This window comes from Scyliorhinus torazame, chromosome 29, assembly GCF_047496885.1.
Source record: "Scyliorhinus torazame isolate Kashiwa2021f chromosome 29, sScyTor2.1, whole genome shotgun sequence".
Classification (NCBI taxonomy): domain Eukaryota; kingdom Metazoa; phylum Chordata; class Chondrichthyes; order Carcharhiniformes; family Scyliorhinidae; genus Scyliorhinus; species Scyliorhinus torazame.
In genome coordinates this window covers 41,196,050-41,215,895 of record NC_092735.1, presented here as the reverse complement: position 1 = coordinate 41,215,895, position 19,846 = coordinate 41,196,050, and the positions used below count along the sequence as shown (strand labels likewise).

General features: G+C 48.3%; 1 protein-coding gene across 1 annotated transcript in view; it reads right to left on the bottom strand.

The window, feature by feature from the left end:
* LOC140404108 (inositol 1,4,5-triphosphate receptor associated 2) overlaps positions 1 to 18,004 on the bottom strand; it is a 63,816-nt gene extending 45,812 nt beyond the window's left edge. Inside the window, exons 1-2 of the mRNA XM_072492526.1 lie at positions 17,929 to 18,004; positions 9,040 to 9,253 (exon numbers count right to left, since the gene is read on the bottom strand). The gene's annotated coding sequence lies outside the window, so the exon portion shown is untranslated. The remainder of the gene's footprint in view (positions 1 to 9,039; positions 9,254 to 17,928) is intronic.
* Positions 18,005 to 19,846: the final 1,842 nt, after the last annotated feature.

Sequence of the window (19,846 nt, the reverse complement as noted above, 5' to 3'; positions counted from 1 at the left end):
CAGACGGGCATCGCGCCGCCCCAAAGGTACGGAATGCTCCGCATCTTTGGGGGCCGAGCCCCAACATTGAGGGGCTAGGACAGCGCTGGATGAATTTCCGCCCCGCCAGCTGGCGGGAAAGGCCTTTGGTGCTCCGCCAACTGGCACGGAAATGACATCTCCGGGCGGCGCATGCGCGGGAGCGTCAGCGGCCGCTGACAGCATTCCCGCGCATGCGCAGTGGAGGGAGTCCCTTCCGCCTCCGCCATGGTGGAGACCGTGGCGGAGGCGGAAGGGAAAGAGTGCCCCCACGGCACAGGCCCGCCTGCGGATCGGTGGGCCCCGATCGCGGGCCAGGCCACCGTGGGGGCACCCCCCGGGGCCAGATCGCCCCGCACCCCCCCCCCAGGACCCCGGAGCCCGCCCGCGCCGCCTTGTCCCGCCGGTAAGGTAAGTGGTTTAATTTACGCCGGCGGGACAGGCATTTTAGCGGCGGGACTTTGGCCCATCCGGGCCGGAGAATCAAGCGGGGGTGCCCACCAACCGGCGCAGCGCGATTCCCGCCCCCGCCGAATATCCGGTGCCGGAGACTTCGGCAACCGGCGGGGACGGGATTCAAGCCAGCCCCCGGCGATTCTCCGACCCGGTGGGGGTTCGGAGAATTTCGCCCCAGATCTTTTAAGTTACCAAAACAGCAGGTAGCTATAATCAATGGGTTTTTACTGGAACAGATATTTAAAATGAAACTAGAGAGAGACGGGCCAAAACAGTTCTTTCTCCTTTCTGAGTCCGCAGCGATCAAATCTGAAAGCGAAAGCAAAATCTCTCAAGCTCAGCTCCACCCACAAAATGACATCACTGAAGCCATGTGATAAGACAAAAACCTTTCTTAAAGGGGCACTCCCATGACAATACTCAAATCCTTTCGTAATGAAGGCCAGCGTACCATTTGCCTTCTTTACCGCCTGCTGCACCTGCATGCTTACCTTCAGGTGACTGGTGCACGAGGACACCCAGGTCTCATTGCATATTCCTCTCTATTAATTTATGGCCATTCAGATAATAGTCTGCCTTCCCGTTTTTGCTACCAAAGTGGATAACCTTGCATTTATCCAAATTATACTGCAACTGCCATTCATTTCCCTACCTGCACAACTTGTCCAAATCACATTGAAGGATCTCTGCATCCTCCTCCAGCTCATTCTCCCACCCAATTTTGTCATGTGCAAATTTGGAGATATTACTTTTTGTTCCCTCATCTAAATCATTAATATATATTGTGAATAGCTGGGGTCTCTGCACCGATCCCTACAATACCCCACAAGTCACTGTCTGCCATTTGGAAAAATACCCATTAAATGCTCCTGTTTCCTGACTTCCAACAAATTTCTATCCATTTTAATACAATACCCCTAATCCCTTTTACTCGCTAATGTCTTATGTGGGACTTTGTCAAAAGCCTTCTGAAAGTCCAAATGAACCACATCCACTGGCTCCACCTCATTGACTCTACTAGTTACATCCTCAAAGACTTCTAGTAGATTTGTCAAGCATGATTCCTGCTTCATAAATCCATGCCGACTCTGTCTGATCCTGCCTGTTTTCTAAGTGGTCTGCTATAAAATCTGTGATAATGGATTCTAGAATTTTCCCCAGTACCAATGTCAGGCTTCCTGGCCTGTAATTCCCTGTCTTCTCTCTACCTCCCTTTTTAAATAATATGGTTACATTAGCTAACCTCCAATCTGTAGGAACTGTTCCAGAGTCTTGAAAGATGATCACCAATGCATCCACAATTTCTAGAGCAACTTCCTTAAGTACTCTGGTATGTAGATTATCAGGCACCGTGGCTTCAATCCCATCAATTGTCCTAACGCCATTTTTCTACTAATATTGATCTCCTCAGTTCCTCCTTCTCACTAAATCCTGCTTTCCCCAACATTTCTGGTGTTTTATTTATGTCCTCATTTGTGAAGACAGAACCAATATATTAGTTTCTCAGAGATTTCTTTGTCCCCATTATAAAATCCCCATTTGTGACTGTTTCTGACATTTGTCTTCACGTACCTATAAAAGCTTTTACCGTCAGTTTTAATGTTCCCAAGAAGTTAACTCTCGTACTCTATTTTCCCCTTTTTAATCAATCCCTTAGTCCTCCTTTGCTGAATGTTTAGTTCCAGTTACAATCTGGGTAAAGCCGATCTTTGTTGTTTATCCATGGCCTTGATCAGATTTTAGTTTAAGATTCGTTACTGTCAAAGTCAGGTTTAATTTACAAAGGGTTAACTTCCTTATAGTCAAAGCCTATCTGGATAAAGCCAAGTTTAATTTATTGGGAGTTTTATCCATGGCATTGATCAGATTTTAGTTTAAGATTCATTATGGGCGGCACAATAGCAGAGTGGTTAGCACTGTTGCTTCACAGCACCAGGGAACCAGGTTCGATTCCCGGCTTGGGTCACTGTCTTTGCAGAGTCTGCACGTTCTCCCTGTGTCTGCTTGGGTTTCCTCCGGGTGCTCTGGTTTCCTCCCACAAGTCCCAAAAGACGTGTTAGGTGATTTGGACATTTTGAATTCTCCCTGTGTACCCGAACAGATGCCAGAATGTGGCGAGTAGGGGATTTTCCCAGTAACTTCATTGCAGTGTTAATGTAAACCTACTTGTGACAGTAATAAAGAGGTCACAGTCAGGTTTAATTTACAAAGGGTTAACTTCCTTAGAGACAAAGCCACCTGGAATGTTGACTTGAACAATTAAGTTGAATACCAGACAAAAGAAACACCAAAATTTTGTATTTTCACTTATAAGGGCAATTCTCAATCAAGGTGGTAACTTTAATTGGCACGTCAGCAAGCCAATTTTTGACAGATCTTACGGAATCTTTCATCGCAAAATTCAAATCCACAACACCTAGTCTTTTAACTCTATAGGTGGTCCTTTGCCTACAAAATGGTGTCCAGTATATAGAACACTTCTAATGCTCGCCGTGCCAGTTGCCATTTTAGTTAGGGCATTAGCAAGCATGCAGCGGCCAAACACTTCACATATGCAGAGCAGGATGTTAATTATGATTTGACACCAGCAGTCATTTTGGAGTTCAACAACATTCCAGTCAATGTCTTTTTACCTCACACATCTGAACATGGTATGCCTCCACCAGAGAACACAGGTGATATAGAGCTGGCAAAGCTACTTGAAGAGGACCATGGGGATGGAGGAAGAATTTGTAGCAGTAGGCTATTATTGATCCAGAGTCTTCAGAGGCCTTCAATCTCAGCGAGGAACAAAGTGTCAGACATTTCCACTACATTAAGGTCATCACTGGAATCTGCCACCTGTTGCAGCCAAAATGGATGAGGAGGACCGCACAGCCAGTGAAAGTGCCTTCATTGTAAAATGCCATTCACCTGCTCCGTCCAAACTGGAGCAGGTGGTATTTGCAATATCTTCCAGTTTGCAGTAGGATGTGAGATAAGGAATCAGGATAGTATTCTTTCATTGTTTCAGCCCCTTCAGTGGGTATAAGTGCTGTGATGATGGTGACCCTTGTCTGTCTCCTCAGTTAGGAAATGTAGCCGTATAGTTTCCCTGGTGCGTAGGTACTGCTGTCTCCAGTTATGCAGTATCTAGCCCCGTGAGAGAGAGGAAAGTGAGTCAATGAATGTGCTAAATGCTAAGTGTGTGAGAGCGAAGCTATGAAAGTCATGTATGACTGATGGAGACTATGAGTGATGGGATGTGATGCATCGAGCAGTGTGGTTAGTGGTTCAGTTTGTGTGATTTGATATTTTGAAGATGAATTCATGACTTTGACCATTCTTGTCGGGGGCAATTTCTATATACTGGACACCATTTCTTGTGGCATTGCATCCAGGTGTCTTGGGGTCAGATTTCTGGTTCTGACCACAATGGCTATCTGGTCTAACTACCTTCAAGTAATGTGCCTGAAATGCCTCCTGTAAATAAGAGATCTGTTCCCATCCACTGCCTCTAATAAAGCAACTTCATAGGACTATAGAATACCATAATTCAGTGTTCTTCCTGCTTTTGCCCTCTTCTGCAATTAGTTCCAGCAAATGCCCTATCCTTGAAGTACAGGAACAGAGGATGCTGGCAAAACTCCGCAGGTCTGCCAGCATCTAGCAGGAGAGAAACAGGACTATACTTCCTTTCAGTACAGTCTGGATTTATGGCAAGTTAACTTTTAGCGCCAGCATCACACAAGTTTGGACTTCTGCTGTGGAAGCTTATTTACACATTATGATATCTGCTGTCATTTTCAAACGTCCAATTATACAACTTCTGTCTTTCTAGCTGTCTTTGAAACAAATCAGTCAAAGAAAGTTACAATTAGCCCCAACTCATTAGTTTTTCAGTCAATTTTCCATTATGATAAAACACACACAATTCCCAAATTAATTTGGTGTCCCTTAGTCTACATCGTCAGAATTTATGTAGCAGCAACAGGCATCCAGCTCACCAGTTGGAGAGCCAATGGAAACTCTGTGTCGCTTTTCCATAGGAGACCCAATGCAATTCTAAGGTAAGCAGGCACTTACCTAGACAGCGTGTGTCTCCCACTCATAGTAGACCAAAAGTTCCACCCCTCCCATATCTCCCCCACAACTCAAGAGTAATGACTGCTGCAGGTAACATGCTGAAGCCTTCACCAAGAACTGTCACTGGATACCTGGAAGAAGTGGGGAAGGCTGGGGGGTTCCCTCTGGGAGGAGGGCCAGAGCTAAGGGCAGGGGAATGGCTCTCAGTAAGTTCCCCATTCCTGGTACCGGGTCTCTCGATCAGCCTGTTTGTTTAGCGAGGACAAACCTCTCCCACTGCAAGCCCACAAAGCAACCCCGGCAGGATTTGCTTTTCAGACTACCCACATAGCGAGTTCCCTGCCTACCACTGGGAGAATACCAGTGACAGTGGAATGAAGCTCTTAAGTGGGAATTAATTGTGTTTAGAAATAGAGATAGTTTAAGTAATTGATGTTTGTTTGTGGGTATTAGGAATAAGGTATAAGTTTACGGCTGGGATTTTCCCGTTCGCATTGAGCGGGTTTGGCGGCGAGATCAGAAAATATCTCGAGAAGGCCTTGGAAGTGTTTCCCTTCTACATAAATGCAGGACATGATCATCCCATCCCTCTATCAGTGAGGGGGGCTATATTTCCATCCCAAAATTGACTTTGTGATTTGGAAGACGATTCCATCTTAACAAAGGTGCCTCCATGTTTCTAGGTTTTAGTTTATTTTATGCTTTTCACAGAAGCTGCAAGCACAGGCAGGACATTAGAATAAGGGGGAGAAAGCAAGTCCCAGAAGTTAAAGAACAGTTAGAAACTAGGGAACGAAAAGAGGAATCCCAGGAAGACTAAAGTCAAAGGGTCAAGGTGGGATCTGAATAAGATACTGTTCACTGAAGTTAAAGAATGAGGCAGAGAGAAGCTACCAGTTAAAAACAGAGCTGAAAGGTGCAGACCTGGAGAAGCCAGACATCGGAAGTAATCCTAAAGTTGATGACACCATAATATGACCTGTGAAGCAGTAGGGTTATGTTGGTGTCGCTGAGTACCTGACAGATTGACCAGAAAACTTGGATTAGGGTTAGGGCAGTGGGCTTAACAGCTGGCTTGTAATGCAGAACAAGGCAGCAGCGCGGGTTCAATTCCCGTACCGGCCTCCCCGAACAGACGCCAGAATGTGGCAACTAGGGGCTTTTCACAGTAACTTCATTGAAACCTACTTGTGACAATAAGCGATTATTATTATAATATATGGGGTGTCAGCACTAAGGAACACCAAAAGGAGGTTGAAATCCTGGATGTGGATCCTTCGTGTGGGCATTTGAGAGAAAGCCTTGTGTGAGAGAGTTTCAAAGTGTGTTCCTCGAGAGGGTAGTTTGGAAACACTCTTATGAAAAAGCCAGAGTTCCAATGATGCCAGTTGACTCACAATGTGACCAGCATCTGGGGGGATTTGATGGAAACCCACAGAAATTGTTTTGGGTGGCATCTGTCAGATAGTTTCAAAGTGAGGTGTCTTGACCATATTTCACCCATTGATTTTGCATGGACTGTGTACTTTTTGAGAACATAATACAAGATAAATTTTGTAACTAGTAATATCCTTATAAATCTGAATATATCTGTGAAGGTATAGCTGGGGTGAAGGAGTAGTGTATTATAATTAAACTTTTGTTTAATAAAGAATTTATTCTTTCATTTTATTTCTTCGGTAGGTCTGTGACTCTTCAACCATGGCTCTAAACAAAAAATAAAAAGTGAGAATCTGCTGAGCCAGGTTCCACCCTGGGACCTGACTGCCCAATAGTAACATCAGCTGGGTTCGTAATAATTGCCAGCAGGACAGGAAGGCCATCCACAAGCCTTCCTGTCCCAGCTTAATGGGACAGAGACAGCAAGGTGATGGGAGACCCCACCTGCCACCCTTTTGCCCCATTAAATGCCCCCCACCACTAAACTCGCCACGTGGAGGGCATTAAATTCTGCCCAAAGGTTCCAGTATCAATCATCCCTTTTGATTAATTACTTTTTCTTTCAAATACTTCTCCATTCATTCCATCATGTCCCTTACCCTAGAACCAGGCAGCCAACGCACTATTCGGAATTCCCAATTACTGTCAAAATAGCACCATATCCACATAAGTATAGAATACACGACTAACCTGCTCTTCTTATTAGTGGGACGATTTTCATTCCATGTAACTATTTGTTTCATGGCCTTGCTCATGAGTGACTACTGGGATCAGTGCTTGGGCCCCAGCTATTCACAATATACATCAACGGTTTGAACGAGGGAACCAAGTATAATATTTCCAAATTTGCTGACAACACAAAACTTGGTGGGAATGTGAGTGGTGAAGAGGATGTTAAGAGGCTTCAAGGTGATTTAGACAAGTTGAGTGAGTGAGAAAATACATGGCACATACAGTCTATCATGGATAAATGTGAAGTTATCGACTTCGGGCAGAGAAACAGAATGGCAGAATATTATTTAAATTGTGATACATTGGGAAATGAAATGAAAATCGCTTATTGTCACGGGTAGGCTTCAATGAAGTTACTGTGAAAAGCCCCTAGTCGCCACATTCCAGCGCCTGTTCGGGGAGGCTGGTACGGGAATTGAACCGTGCTGCTGGCCTGCCTTGGTCTGCTTTAAAAGCCAGCGATTTAGCCCAATGTGCTAAACCAGCCCCTCGAAATATTAACAAAGAACAATACGGCACAGGAACAGGCCTTTCGGCCCTCCAAGCCTGTACTGAACATACCTCCTTGGCCAAAACCCTCCACTTTCCTCCTGCTGTATCCCTCTATACCCATCCTATCAATGTATTTGTCGAGATGCCTTTTGAACACCATTAATGCATCTGCTTCCATAACCTCCCCTGGCAACGCGTTCCAGGCACTCACCACCCTCTATGTAAAATACCTGCCTCGCATATCCTCTAGACTTTGTCCCACTGATCTTAAATTTATGCTCCCTAGTGACTGACCTCTCTACCCTGGGAAAGAGTGCCAGCCCATCCACTCTATCCATGCCCCTCATAATCTTATAGACCTCTATCAAGTCACCCCTCAACCTCCATCGTTCTAATGTAAACAGTCCGAGTCTATTCAGCCTCTCCACATAGCTAACACCCTCCAAACCAGGCAACATCCTGGTAAAACTCCTTTGCACCCTCTCCAAAGCCTCCACATCCTTCTAGTGTGGCAACCAGGATTGCGCGCAATATTCCAAGTGCAGCCGTACCAAGTTCTATACAACTGTAGCATGAGTTGCCAGTTTTTATACGCGATGCCCCGTCCAATGAAGGCAAGCATTTTGTTTGCTTTCTTGACTACCTTGTTCACTTGTGTTGCCACTTTCAAAGAACTATGGACCTGTATGCCTAGATATCTCTGACTTTCTATATTCCTAAGAGTTTTGCCATTTACTGTATATTTCCCCTCCAAGTTAGACCTACCAAAATGCATTCCCTCACATTTATCCGGATTAAACTCCATTTGCCATTTCTCTGCCCAAGTCTCCAACCTATCTATGTCCTGCTGCATCCTCTGACAATCCTCAACACTATCTGCCACTCCACCAACCTTGGTGTCATCTGCGAACTTACTAATCAGATCAGCTACATTTTCCTCCAAATAGTTTATGTATACTACAAACAACAGAGGCCCCAGCACAGATCCCTGTGGAACACCACTAGTCACAACCTTCCATTGAGAAAAACACCCTTCTGTGACCGAGATGTACAAAGGGACCTGGGTGTCCTTGTACACCAGTCACTGAAAGCAAGCATGCAGGCAGTAAGCAGTTAAGAAGGCAAATGGTATGTTGGCCTTCATTGAAAGAGGACTTGAGCACAGCAGCACGGTTGTCTTATTGTAAATGTATAGAACCTTGCTGAGACTACACTGAGTGCGTACAGTTTTGGTCTTAGCTTAAAAAAAAGGATATACTTGTCACAAAGGATTCAGCAGATTGATTTCTGGGATGGCAGGATTGTCATATGAGGAGAGATTGGATCAACGAGACCTGTATTCACTGGGCTTTAGAAGAGAGGGATTTCATTTAAACATATAAAATTCTGACGGAGCTGGATAGACTGGATGGAGGGCTGGTGTATTCTCTGGATGGGGGGTTATAGAAGAAGTGCCAGTCTCAGGATACAAGGTAGACCATTTAGAACTGCGATTAGAAGAAACATCTTCTCTCTGAGGGTGATAAACCTGTGGAACTCTCTATCACAAAAGGCTGTGGAGGCCAAGTCACTGAATATATTTAATAAGGAAATAGACAGATTTCTAAACTCTCAAGGTGCCAAGGGGCATATGGAGTGCATGGGAGAATGGCGTTGAAACTGAAGATCAGCCTTGATCGTAGAGAGTGGCGGAGCAGGCTCAGAGGACCAAATGGTCTATTCCTGCTCCTATTTTCTGTTTCTTATTCTATGCCCAATACTACATTTCTTTCTCTGCCACATGTGCAAAACATGAAATACCTAACAGATAAATCAAGGCTCAAAGTGGGCTCTTACACTGATCCTCTGTGTTTGTTCCAACCTCCCTTACAGATGATTACGCATTCCTTTCATTCCTATACCTCTCAATCAGTGGGCTGAGAACTTTTCAGAATTTGTTCCAGGAGCCATCATTCGCCCTTTCAGTCCTGGTCAGATGATGTTTGATCTCAGCAATTTACTGTATAAGCAATGCAACCATCTCACAGTTTAAACATGCGTCTCCTCTCATCTAGAGAAGCAGAAAGGAAAATTGGATATACAATGCAAAGCTAAAAATATTCTGTGGTAATAAAGAGGCAAAATATTGCTACTGATACATATCATTTACTGGTTAGTATTATTATCCTGTACTTTAATTTATTATTATTCCTGGAATGATGACAATGGTTGCAATAACATATTTTTTTTGCTTGTCCTTGGTTCCCAGAGGAGCTGGACAAGCATATCAAGGCGAAGGGAATAGATGGCTACAATCGTAGATTTAGATGAAAAAAATGGGAGCTAACCCAAGTGAAACATAGTCACAGAAAAGGACTGGTATGGGCAAATAACCTGTTTCGATGCTGTAACATCCATGCTACACAAGTGCCAGGCGATGACTATGTCCAACTGGAGAGAATCCAACTGGAGAGAATCCAACCATCACCCCTTAGCATTCACCAGCATTACCATCACTGAATCTCCCTCTATCAAAATCTGGGGGTATCATTGACTAGAAACTCAAATGGGACAACCATATAAATCGAAGGCTACCAAGAGAAGGTCAGAAGCCAGGAATCCTGAGACATGTAACTCATCTCCTGAATCCCCAAAGCCTGTCAATAATCTACAAGGCACAAGTCAAGAGGGTGATGGCATACTCTCCCCTTACCTGTATGAGTGCAGCTCCAACAACAGAGGCTCAACACCATCCAGGGTAAAACAGCCCACTTGATTGGCAACCCAACCACAAACATTCACTCCCTCCAAGACTATCGAACAGTGTTAGTCGTGTGTACCATCTGCAAGATGCACTGCAGGAACTCACCAAGGCTCCTTAGGCAGCACCTTCCAAACCCATGACCACTATCATCTGGAACAAGGGCAGCAGACACATGGGAACACCATCACCAGGAACTTCCTCCCCAAGTCACTCACCATCCTAGCTTGGAAATATATTGCTTTCTTCAGTCGCTGAATCAAAATCCTAGAACGCCCTCCCTAACAACACTATGGGTGTACCTACACCAGTGTTTTTCAAACTTTTTTCCTGCACCTACCTTTCAAACCAGCTGACCTTCACGATCCATGCCAGCTGGACTTTCAATGCACGCCAGCCAACCTTCGCAACACACGGCACATTTGCTTACTTTTAATGCAAAATGGGAGCCTGCTTGGTCCTTACAATCGCACTCCAATCAGGTTCACAGGAGAGGGCGGTGTGCATATCAAGTGCAGACTTCAGCCAGTTCCTTTGTGCCGACTTAATCTTTGTGAGAACGGGAAATGCAACCTTGCACAGTTAGCTCGTTGTGACGGGCAGTAGCAATAAAATGCTTGTTTTACTCAGCACTGGATACTCCTGGGAGATGCTACTCCAGAATGCTGACAGCCTTGTGGGCTTTTGACGTGTTTTAAATGATACAGCAGTGTAGTCTTTTCATTCGGAGTCAGCTCGACGTTAATAACTGATTCTAGGGTGTCAACCTCAAAGGAAACTTTTCACCCACCATTTCTCATTCAAAATCGGAGACTTCTCCTTTCATTTGCCACTACTTTCCAGAATATAACACATGGGCCTTGCATCATTTGCATTGGCACGATTGACAAAACCATAACTGAAGAAATCATCTTTGTACTGTTTCGTTCCCGATTGAATTTTCTTCTTCTGCTGTTAACCAGAGACCCTGGAGCTCTGCACAGAGCTAACACGAGCACTGCTCTGACCTGCCTTGGACTCTCCTGCGCAGCTCTCTCCAACAGAGTTAGTTGTCAGATCCTGGCCAGTAGGTACACTGCCTATTTGAGTCTCTGGCTGTCTCGTTCTTGAAACAAAAGGACTCATCTTCAGGGTCCTCTTTCCTTCCTTGCCAGCAGCTACAAAATAGAAGCTCTCCTCAGTGATTTGGTGCCATACAGGGTGCCTGGCATCGAATATAGGTGCCGCCACTTACAGCCAGAAGACTCCAGACTCATTGCTTTCTCATTTAAATGGCAGCGGCCGGCATTCTCAATGAAAATACCGGTCGCGGCCGTTGGGCGCTTCTCCCGTGATCGGACTGCTGCGGGCACCGCCCAACAGGCAGGGGTCAGCACCCACTCCGAACACACTGACCCGGGACAGTCAGGACAGCCTCTCTGGACACACTAAACCGGGACAGCCCCTCCAGATACAATGACCCAAGAAAGGTTGGACACAGCCAAACAGTCCCTCCGGACACACTGACCCCGGACAAGCTGGATGCAGCTGGACAGCCCCTCTGGACACACTGACCCAGAATAGGCTGGACGCAGCCAGACAGCCACGCTGGACACTGATCCCAGGCAGCTAGACAGCCCCTCTGGAAACACTGACCCAGGACAGGCCAGACAGCTACTCCGGACACTGACCCGGGACAACCGCACCGGTCAAACTGAACAGGGACAGCCGCTCCGCACACACTGACCCGGACAGCCGGACAGCCTCTTCGGACTAACTGACCCAGGACAGCCGGACAGCCCCTTCGGACACATTGACCTGGGAATGGTCGGATAGCCACTCTTCGGACACACTGACTCGGGACAGCTGCTCGGACAAACTAAACCAGGACAGCCGCTCCGGACCCATTGACCTGGGTCAGCTGCTCTGGACTCACTAATCCGGGGCAGCCGGACAGTCCCTCTGGACACTGACCCGGGACAGCCGGACAGCCCCTCCAGACGCACTGACCCAGAACAACTGCTCCATGTTAAGTAATGGGTTAAGAGACATTGCAATTAGTTGTCTCATTTATGTTAAGTATCCATTAATTGACACTGATATGTAAAGGGGCTTCGGGTGGCCTGTCAGGTGATGTAAGAGTTTTGTGCAAAGGCTGTTGGAATGAAATAAATGTGTGTTTGTGAAAAAGGAACAGAACTTTAGACTCTTCATATCACAGCAACTAAAACGTCTAACAATTGGTAGCAGAGGATGGTTGCTGTGTAAATGTGAAGGGTTGAAAGATACAACTTTCCAGATCAAACCAAGGAGTGAGTGAGAAAAGAAAAAAAAAAGGGATATATGGCTGAACCGAGGATAAAGATGGCTGGATATGACTATCCTCCCTTATTTTCTGAAAGGGAATCGTACGACCAATGGAGAAGTGCAGTAGTTATGTGGACTAAGGTAACTGCCTTGGGAAAGAGAAAACAAGGTATGGCATTGGCTCTTTCTTTACTATATGGCAGTAAAATTCGAAACAAAGTGCTTTCTGAGCTGGAATTGGAAGAGTTAGACTCAGAAGATGCCGTTTTTGAGCAAGGAGGCATGGTATACTATAAGAGAGACAATTCTAATGAATGGAAAGGCCCAGGGAAGATCATAGGCATAGATGGCAAAACAATTATTTTGCAACATGGTAATCAAAACTGTTAGGGTAAAACATAGAACATAGAACGATACAGCGCAGTACAGACCCTTCGGCCCACAATGTTGCACCGAAACAAAAGCCATCTAACCTACACTATGCCATTATCATCCATATGCTTATCCAATAAACTTTTAAATGCCCTCAATGTTGGCGAGTTCACTACTGTTGCAGGTAGGGCATTCCACGGCCTCACCACTCTTTGCATAAAGAACCTACCTCTGACCTCTGTCCTATATCTATTACCCTTCAGTTTAAAGCTATGTCCCCTCGTGCCAGCCATTTCCATCCGCGGGAGAAGGCTCTCACTGTCCACCCTATCTAACCCCCTGATCATTTTGTATGCCTCTATTAAGTCTCCTCTTAACCTTCTTCTCTCCAACAAAAACAACCTCAAGTCCATCAGCCTTTCCTCATAAGATTTTCCCTCCATACCAGGCAACATCCTGGTAAATCTCCTCTGCACCCGCTCCAAAGCCTCCACGTCCTTCCTATAATGCGGTGACCAGAACTGTACGCAATACTCCAAATGCAGCGGTACATTCATCAAGGATAATGGGTACAGATTACAAATTTTCAAATTTAGACAGACATGACGAGGAACCAGTCATCTGGTACGCATGTGTTACAGAACTATGAGGACCAATTAACTGATATAGACAGGGTTTCTGTGGAGGAACACAACACTTCTGATGAATTAGAACAGGCCATTTTTCCGAAAGGGCAACTGCCAAAAGTTGGTACAAAAGTGACATACTTGCCTGAAGGGTCTAGTCAATGGAAGGGTGCAACTGTTATTAGTAGAGCAGGGAAGGCCACTGGAAAGTATAAACATCGGTTGAATGTACAGCATTCAGGGGAAGGAGTCAAGACAATGGATTGGGAAAACGAAGTTCAAAAATGGAGGGCACAGAAACGCAGTGCCAGTTCAGATAGTACATTGGATAGTGAACAGTTTCGCAGGAAAAGGTCGAGAACTATTGTCAGGACATCCCACAGCAGAAGGGAAAGATCAAGCAGTAGCAGTACAGAACGAGATATCAGGCGGGAGAGGGGACATAGAACATAGAACATAGAAAATACAGCACAGAACAGGCCCTTCGGCCCACGATGTTGTGCCGAACCTTTGTCCTAGATTAATCATAGATTATCATTGAATTTACAGTGCAGAAGGAGGCCATTCGGCCCCTTGAATCTGCACCAGCAGATCTTGATAAACATAGTTTATCAAGATCTCAGAACATGAGTAAGACTACGAATAATAATAGTAGAAGCCCACATGCACGTGAGATTTTGGTGGCTTCAAATAAATTAGATGAAAAATTTATCAAAGAAGCTAAACAGCAAAAATTGCATAGTTGGAGTGAATTTTGGGTATACACGGAAGTACCGGATAGGGGACAAAGAGCTCTATCCCACAGATGGATTTGCACGGAAAAGGTTCTTCCGGATGGAACTTAAGGCAAAGGCCAGGCTTGTGGCAAGGGGATTTGAAGAAAACTTGGAAGATCAGGATTTAAGGGTAGATTCACCTCCAGCAGGAAAGGTTATTTTAAAGATCTTCTTGGCTCTATTAGCCACAAAGGCATGGGAATGCAAATCCATAGATATAAAAGCTGCCTTTTTGCAGGGGCATCAGCTCCAGAGAGACATTTTTCTCCGTCCTCCTAAAGAAGCAGCTAACACAGAAGGGGTACTCTGGATGTTGAACAAATGTGTATATGGATTAAATGATGCATCTAGGAGTCTGGTATTTTTCGGTAAGGTCAGTTTTGTTAAAGTTAGGCTGTTGCCAGTTGAAAGCAGATCCTGCAATGTTTTACTGGCACTATAAAGGAAATCTTTCTGGCATTTTTATGATGCATGTCGATGATTTTTTTGTGGGGTGGGACTAGTGATTTTGAAGCTATTGTAATCTCTGGTTTGAGGAAAGAATTCAGGGTTGGAAGTCAGGCTTCCGGTGCATTTAAATATATTGGACTGGAAATTGGACAGTCAGCAATCTTATTTGGAAAGCATCAGCCCAATAGCAATTAGTCGTGGCCGAGTTTCACAAAAAGACGCAATGGTTTCAAAGATAGAAAAAGAGCAACTACGAAGTTTAATTGGGCAACTGAACTGGTGAGGTAGACAGTCTAGACCGGACGTAAGTTTTGATGTCTTAGAGTTGAGATCAAAAATGAATGATCCCAAAGTGGAAGACATAATAAGAGCAAATAAAGCGTTGGCCAAACTAAAAATGCAGGTGTGTGTTTTGAAGTTCCCGGTTTTAGGTGACCTTAGGCACTTGAAACTCATACTTTAGTGATGCATCCTACGCAAATTTATGTGATGGTGTTTCAAGCGCAGGTTTTATAATTTTCCTTTTGGGGAACAATGGTAAATGTTGCCCGCTTGTGTGGGAAACAAAGAAAATAAGAAGAGTGGTAAAAAGCACTTTGGCTGCTGAGACGGTAAGCCTTGTAGAGGCGGTGGATATGGCCTTTTATGTAAGTATGATATTGACAGAAATTTTGGGATTAGGGGATTTGGGTAATATACTTATTGACTGTCACACTGACAATAAATCAGTGGGAAAATGTGCACTCTACAAAAAGTGTCAATGAAAAGACGTTACGGATAGACATCGCAAGTTTGAAGCAGATGTTGGACAGAGGGGAAATAACAAAAATTAAATGGGTCAACAGGAGCTATCAACTGTCAGGCTGTTTTACGAAAAGAGGGGCGAGTTCACAGAAACTTATGGATATTGTTAATGAAGGGCGCTTGTTTCTGTGACTGTTTTTTTTTTCTTTCTCGTCCCAAAAAAAGGGGGGGGGTAAATCATGCGTTTGTTTTTCAGTTTCTTGAAATTTTGTTTTCACCTAATTATTTTTTTCTCCAAGGAAGGGGAGACTGTTAAGTAATGGGTTAAGAGACATTGCAATTAGTTGTCTCATTTATGTTAAGTATCCATTAATTGACACTGATATGTAAAGGGGCTTCAGGTGGCCTCTGTCAGGTGATGTATAGTTAGTTTTGTGCAAAGGCTGTTGGAAGGAAATAAATGTGTGTTTGTGAAAAAGGAACAGAACTTTAGACTCTTCATATCACAGCAACTAAAACGTCTAACACTCCACACACTGATCCGGGACAGTTGGACAGTCCCTCTGGTCACTGACCCGGACAGCCGCTCCGGACACCGTGACCCGGGACAGCCGCTCCAGACACACTGACCCGGGACAGTTACTATTAAGCTATTTTGCTGGTAGGGACGGCTGGTTTTCAAACAGTCATGCCAGATTGGCTTCAGCAGTCACAGGATGTGGAATTTTACACTCGTTGAAGAGACCGGAGAGGTCGCTCTCAATCTTGCATTTTGACTTGAACAGTTTTTCATTGACGAGCCTCGTCAGCTTCTCTTCGATAACCAGGTCTCTCTGGCGTTGGTGCTGTTTTTGTCTACATTCAGAGTTGATATTCAGCTTCCTCCTCTTGGGATCGTGCTCCATCAGGTGACGGAGATGACTTTCTTTCATTGCAAATGCCTTTTGACAATTTGGGAAGTTGCATTTGTATTCTAGGACCTTGAAATCGTCTTTGCGGGACAGCCACGCCAGGCACACTGACCCAGGACAGCCACCCCGGACACACTGACCTGGGACAGCTGCTCTGGACACACTGACCCAGGACAGCCACCCCGGACACACTGACCTGGGACAGCTGCTCCGGACACACTGACCCGGGACAGCCACCCCGGACACACTGACCTGGGACAGCCACCCGGGACACACTGACCCGGGACAGCCACTCCGGACACACTGACCTGGGACACCCGCTCCGGACACACTGACCTGGGACATCCACCCGGGACACACTGACCTGGGACAGCCGCTCCGGACACACTGACCCGGGACAGCTGCTCCGGACACACTGACCCGGGACAGCCACTCCGGACACACTGACCCGGGACAGCCGCTCCGGACACTGACCTGGGACAGCCGCTCCGGACACACTGACCCAGGACAGCCGCTCCGGACACACTGACCTGGGACAGCTGCTCCGGACACACTGACCTGGGACAGCCACCCCGGACACACTGACCTGGGACAGCTGCTCCGGACACACTGACCCGGGACAGCTGCTCCGGACACACTGACCTGGGACAGCCACCCCGGACACACTGACCTGGGACAGCTGCTCCGGACACACTGACCCGGGACAGCCACCCCGGACACACTGACCTGGGACAGCTGCTCCGGACACATTGACCCGGGACAGCCACCCCGGACACACTGACCTGGGACAGCCGCTCCGGACACACTGACCCGGGACAGCCCCTCCGGACACACTGACCCGGGACAGCCACCCCGGACACACTGACCCAGGACAGCCGCTCCGGACACACTGACCCAGGACAGCCGCTCCGGACACACTGACCCAGGACAGCCGCTCCGGACACACTGACCCTCCGGACACACTGACCGGGACAGCCACTCCGGACACACTGACCCGGGACAGCCACCCCGGACACACTGACCCGGGACAGCCACCCCGGACACACTGACCTGGGACAGCTGCTCCGGACACACTGACCCAGGACAGCCGCTCCGGACACACTGACCCAGGACAGCCGCTCCGGACACACTGACCCTCCGGACACACTGACCGGGACACACTGACCCGGGACAGCCACTCCGGACACACTGACCCTCCGGACACACTGACCCGGGACAGCCGCTCCGGACACACTGACCTGGGACAGCTGCTCCGGACACACTGACCCGGGACAGCCGCTCCGGACACACTGACCCTCCGGACACACTGACCCAGGACAGCCGCTCCGGACACACTGACCCTCCGGACACACTGACCCGGGACAGCCACTCCGGACACACTGACCCGGGACAGCCGCTCCGGACACACTGACCCGGGACAGCCGCTCCGGACACACTGACCCGGGACAGCCGCTCCGGACACACTGACCCGGGACAGGCTGGACAGCCGCTCAGGACAGATTTAATTTGAGGGGACTGTGACGGACCCGCTGCCGGGATGGGGCCGGGGGGGCCGGGATGGGGCCGGGGGGGGGCCGGGGTGGCCGGGTCCGCCGCCGCCGCGCCGCTGCCGGGATGGGGCCGGGGGGGCCGGGATGGGGCCGGGTCCGCCGGGGGGGCCGGGATGGGGCCGGGATGGGGCCGGGGGGGGGCCGGGATGGGGCCGGGGGGGCCGGGTCCGCCGCTGCCGGGATGGGGCCGGGGCCGCCGGGGGGGCCGGGATGGGGCCGGGGGGGGCCGGGGCCGCCGGGGGGGCCGCGCCGCTGCCGGGTTTTCCTCACGGATTCTCTCCCGCGCCTCCCGCTAACCGCCGCCTCCGCCGGGAATCGAGAAACTTCCACCGCGCGGGGCCAACCGCCAGACACTGCGGCGGCCAATCAGCGAGCGGGACCGACAGCCAATCAGGGAGCGGGACCGACAGCCAATCAGCAGCGGGACCGACAGCCAATCAGCGAGTGGGACCGACAGCCAATCAGCTAGCGGAACCGACAGCCAATCAGCGAGCGGGACCGACAGCCAATCAGTGAGCGGAGCCGGCAGCCAATCAGCGAGCGTGCCCGGCAGTAGCCACTGAGCGAGCGTGGAGCAAAGGCCAATCAGCAAGCGGGGCCAGCAGTAGCCAATCAGCAAGCGTGGAGCAATGGCCAATCAGCGAGCGGGGACGGCAGCAGCCAATCAGCAAGCAGGGAACAGCAGCCAATCAGCGAGCGGGATCGGCAGTAGCCAATCAGTAAGCTGGGCCGGCAATAGCCAATCAGCGAGCGGGCTGGCAGTCACTCAGTGAGTGTAGACCAGTGGTGTGAGGGGTGGGAATCTGAAGCTGGTCACTTTGGCAGGAAGAATAAAGAGGTGGATTAACGGGAACCGCCACTGAAGGGTGGGGGGACCTGGGTTTGCTCCGGGGTGAAGGGTGGGGGGACCTGGGTTTGCTCCGGGGTGAAGGGTGGGGGGACCTGGGTTTGCTCCGGGGTGAAGGGTGGGGGGACCTGGGTTTGCTCCGGGGTGAAGGGTGGGGGGACCTGGGTTTGCTCCGGGGTGAAGGGTGGGGGGACCTGGGTTTGCTCCGGGGTGAAGGGTGGGGGGACCTGGGTTTGCTCCCGGGGGGGGGACCTGGGTTTGCTCCGGGGGGGGGGACCTGGGTTTGCTCCCGGGGGGGGGGGGGGGGGGGTATCCTGGCTTCCTCCTGGCTGGAATGAGCCGGTTGTCTTGTGCAGACAGACTTGGCCGGTTCCCATTGGAGTTTCGGAGAGTGAGAGATGATTGATGTGCAGAGGAGCCTTTCCTAGAATCTCGATGCTGCCGAAGGAGGCCATTCGGCCCATCGAGTCTGCACCCACCCTCCGAAAGAGCATCCCAACGTAGACCCATTCCCCCGCCCTTCCCTGTAACCCCACCTAACCTTTGGACACAAATTTATCATGGCCAATCCACCTTATCGGCACACCTTTGGACTGTGGGAGGAAACCAGAGCACCCGGAGGAAACCCACAGAGACATGGGAAGAACGTGCAGACTCCGCACAGACAGAGACCCAAGGTCAGAATCGACCCCAGGTCCTTGGCATTGTGAGGCAGCAGTGCTAACCACTGTGCGCCCATGCCGCCCTGAATGGTCTTGAGGTAGATGTGGAAAGGATACTTTCTCATGTGGGGGAGTCCAGAACCACGGGGCACAGTTTTAAAATTAGGTCTTGCGCATTTAAGACAGGGATTAGGACAATTTATTTATCCCAGAGAGTTGTGCAATTTTAGAACTCTCTGCCTTAGATGTTGGCGGAGGCAGAATCTTTGAATATTTTTAAGGCAAATGTTGATCGATTCTTCATCGTCAAAAAAAATGTTTTAAAACAATAAAGTGCATCAACAGAACAGAAGAAAGACTCAAAGACCCAGTGTTGGTGGAAAGTGATACCAGGAGGCCCTGAAGAGCAGGTGTGGCAGCAAAGGTAACCATTTGAATTTAAATAATTGCAAAATTAAACTAAGTTAGAGGAAATATTGAAACAAAATCTGCAATTTGCACTGACTGCTGAATTTGGTGCATTTGAGTGCTACAGTGAGAGTTTGGTGACTGAGGGAGTGCTGAATTTGGTGCATTTGAATGCTATAGTAAGAGTTTGGTGACTGAGGGCGTGCTGAATTTGGTGCATTTGAGTGCTATAGTGAGAGTTAGGTGAGGAGGGAGCAAGGTGCTCCTTTCA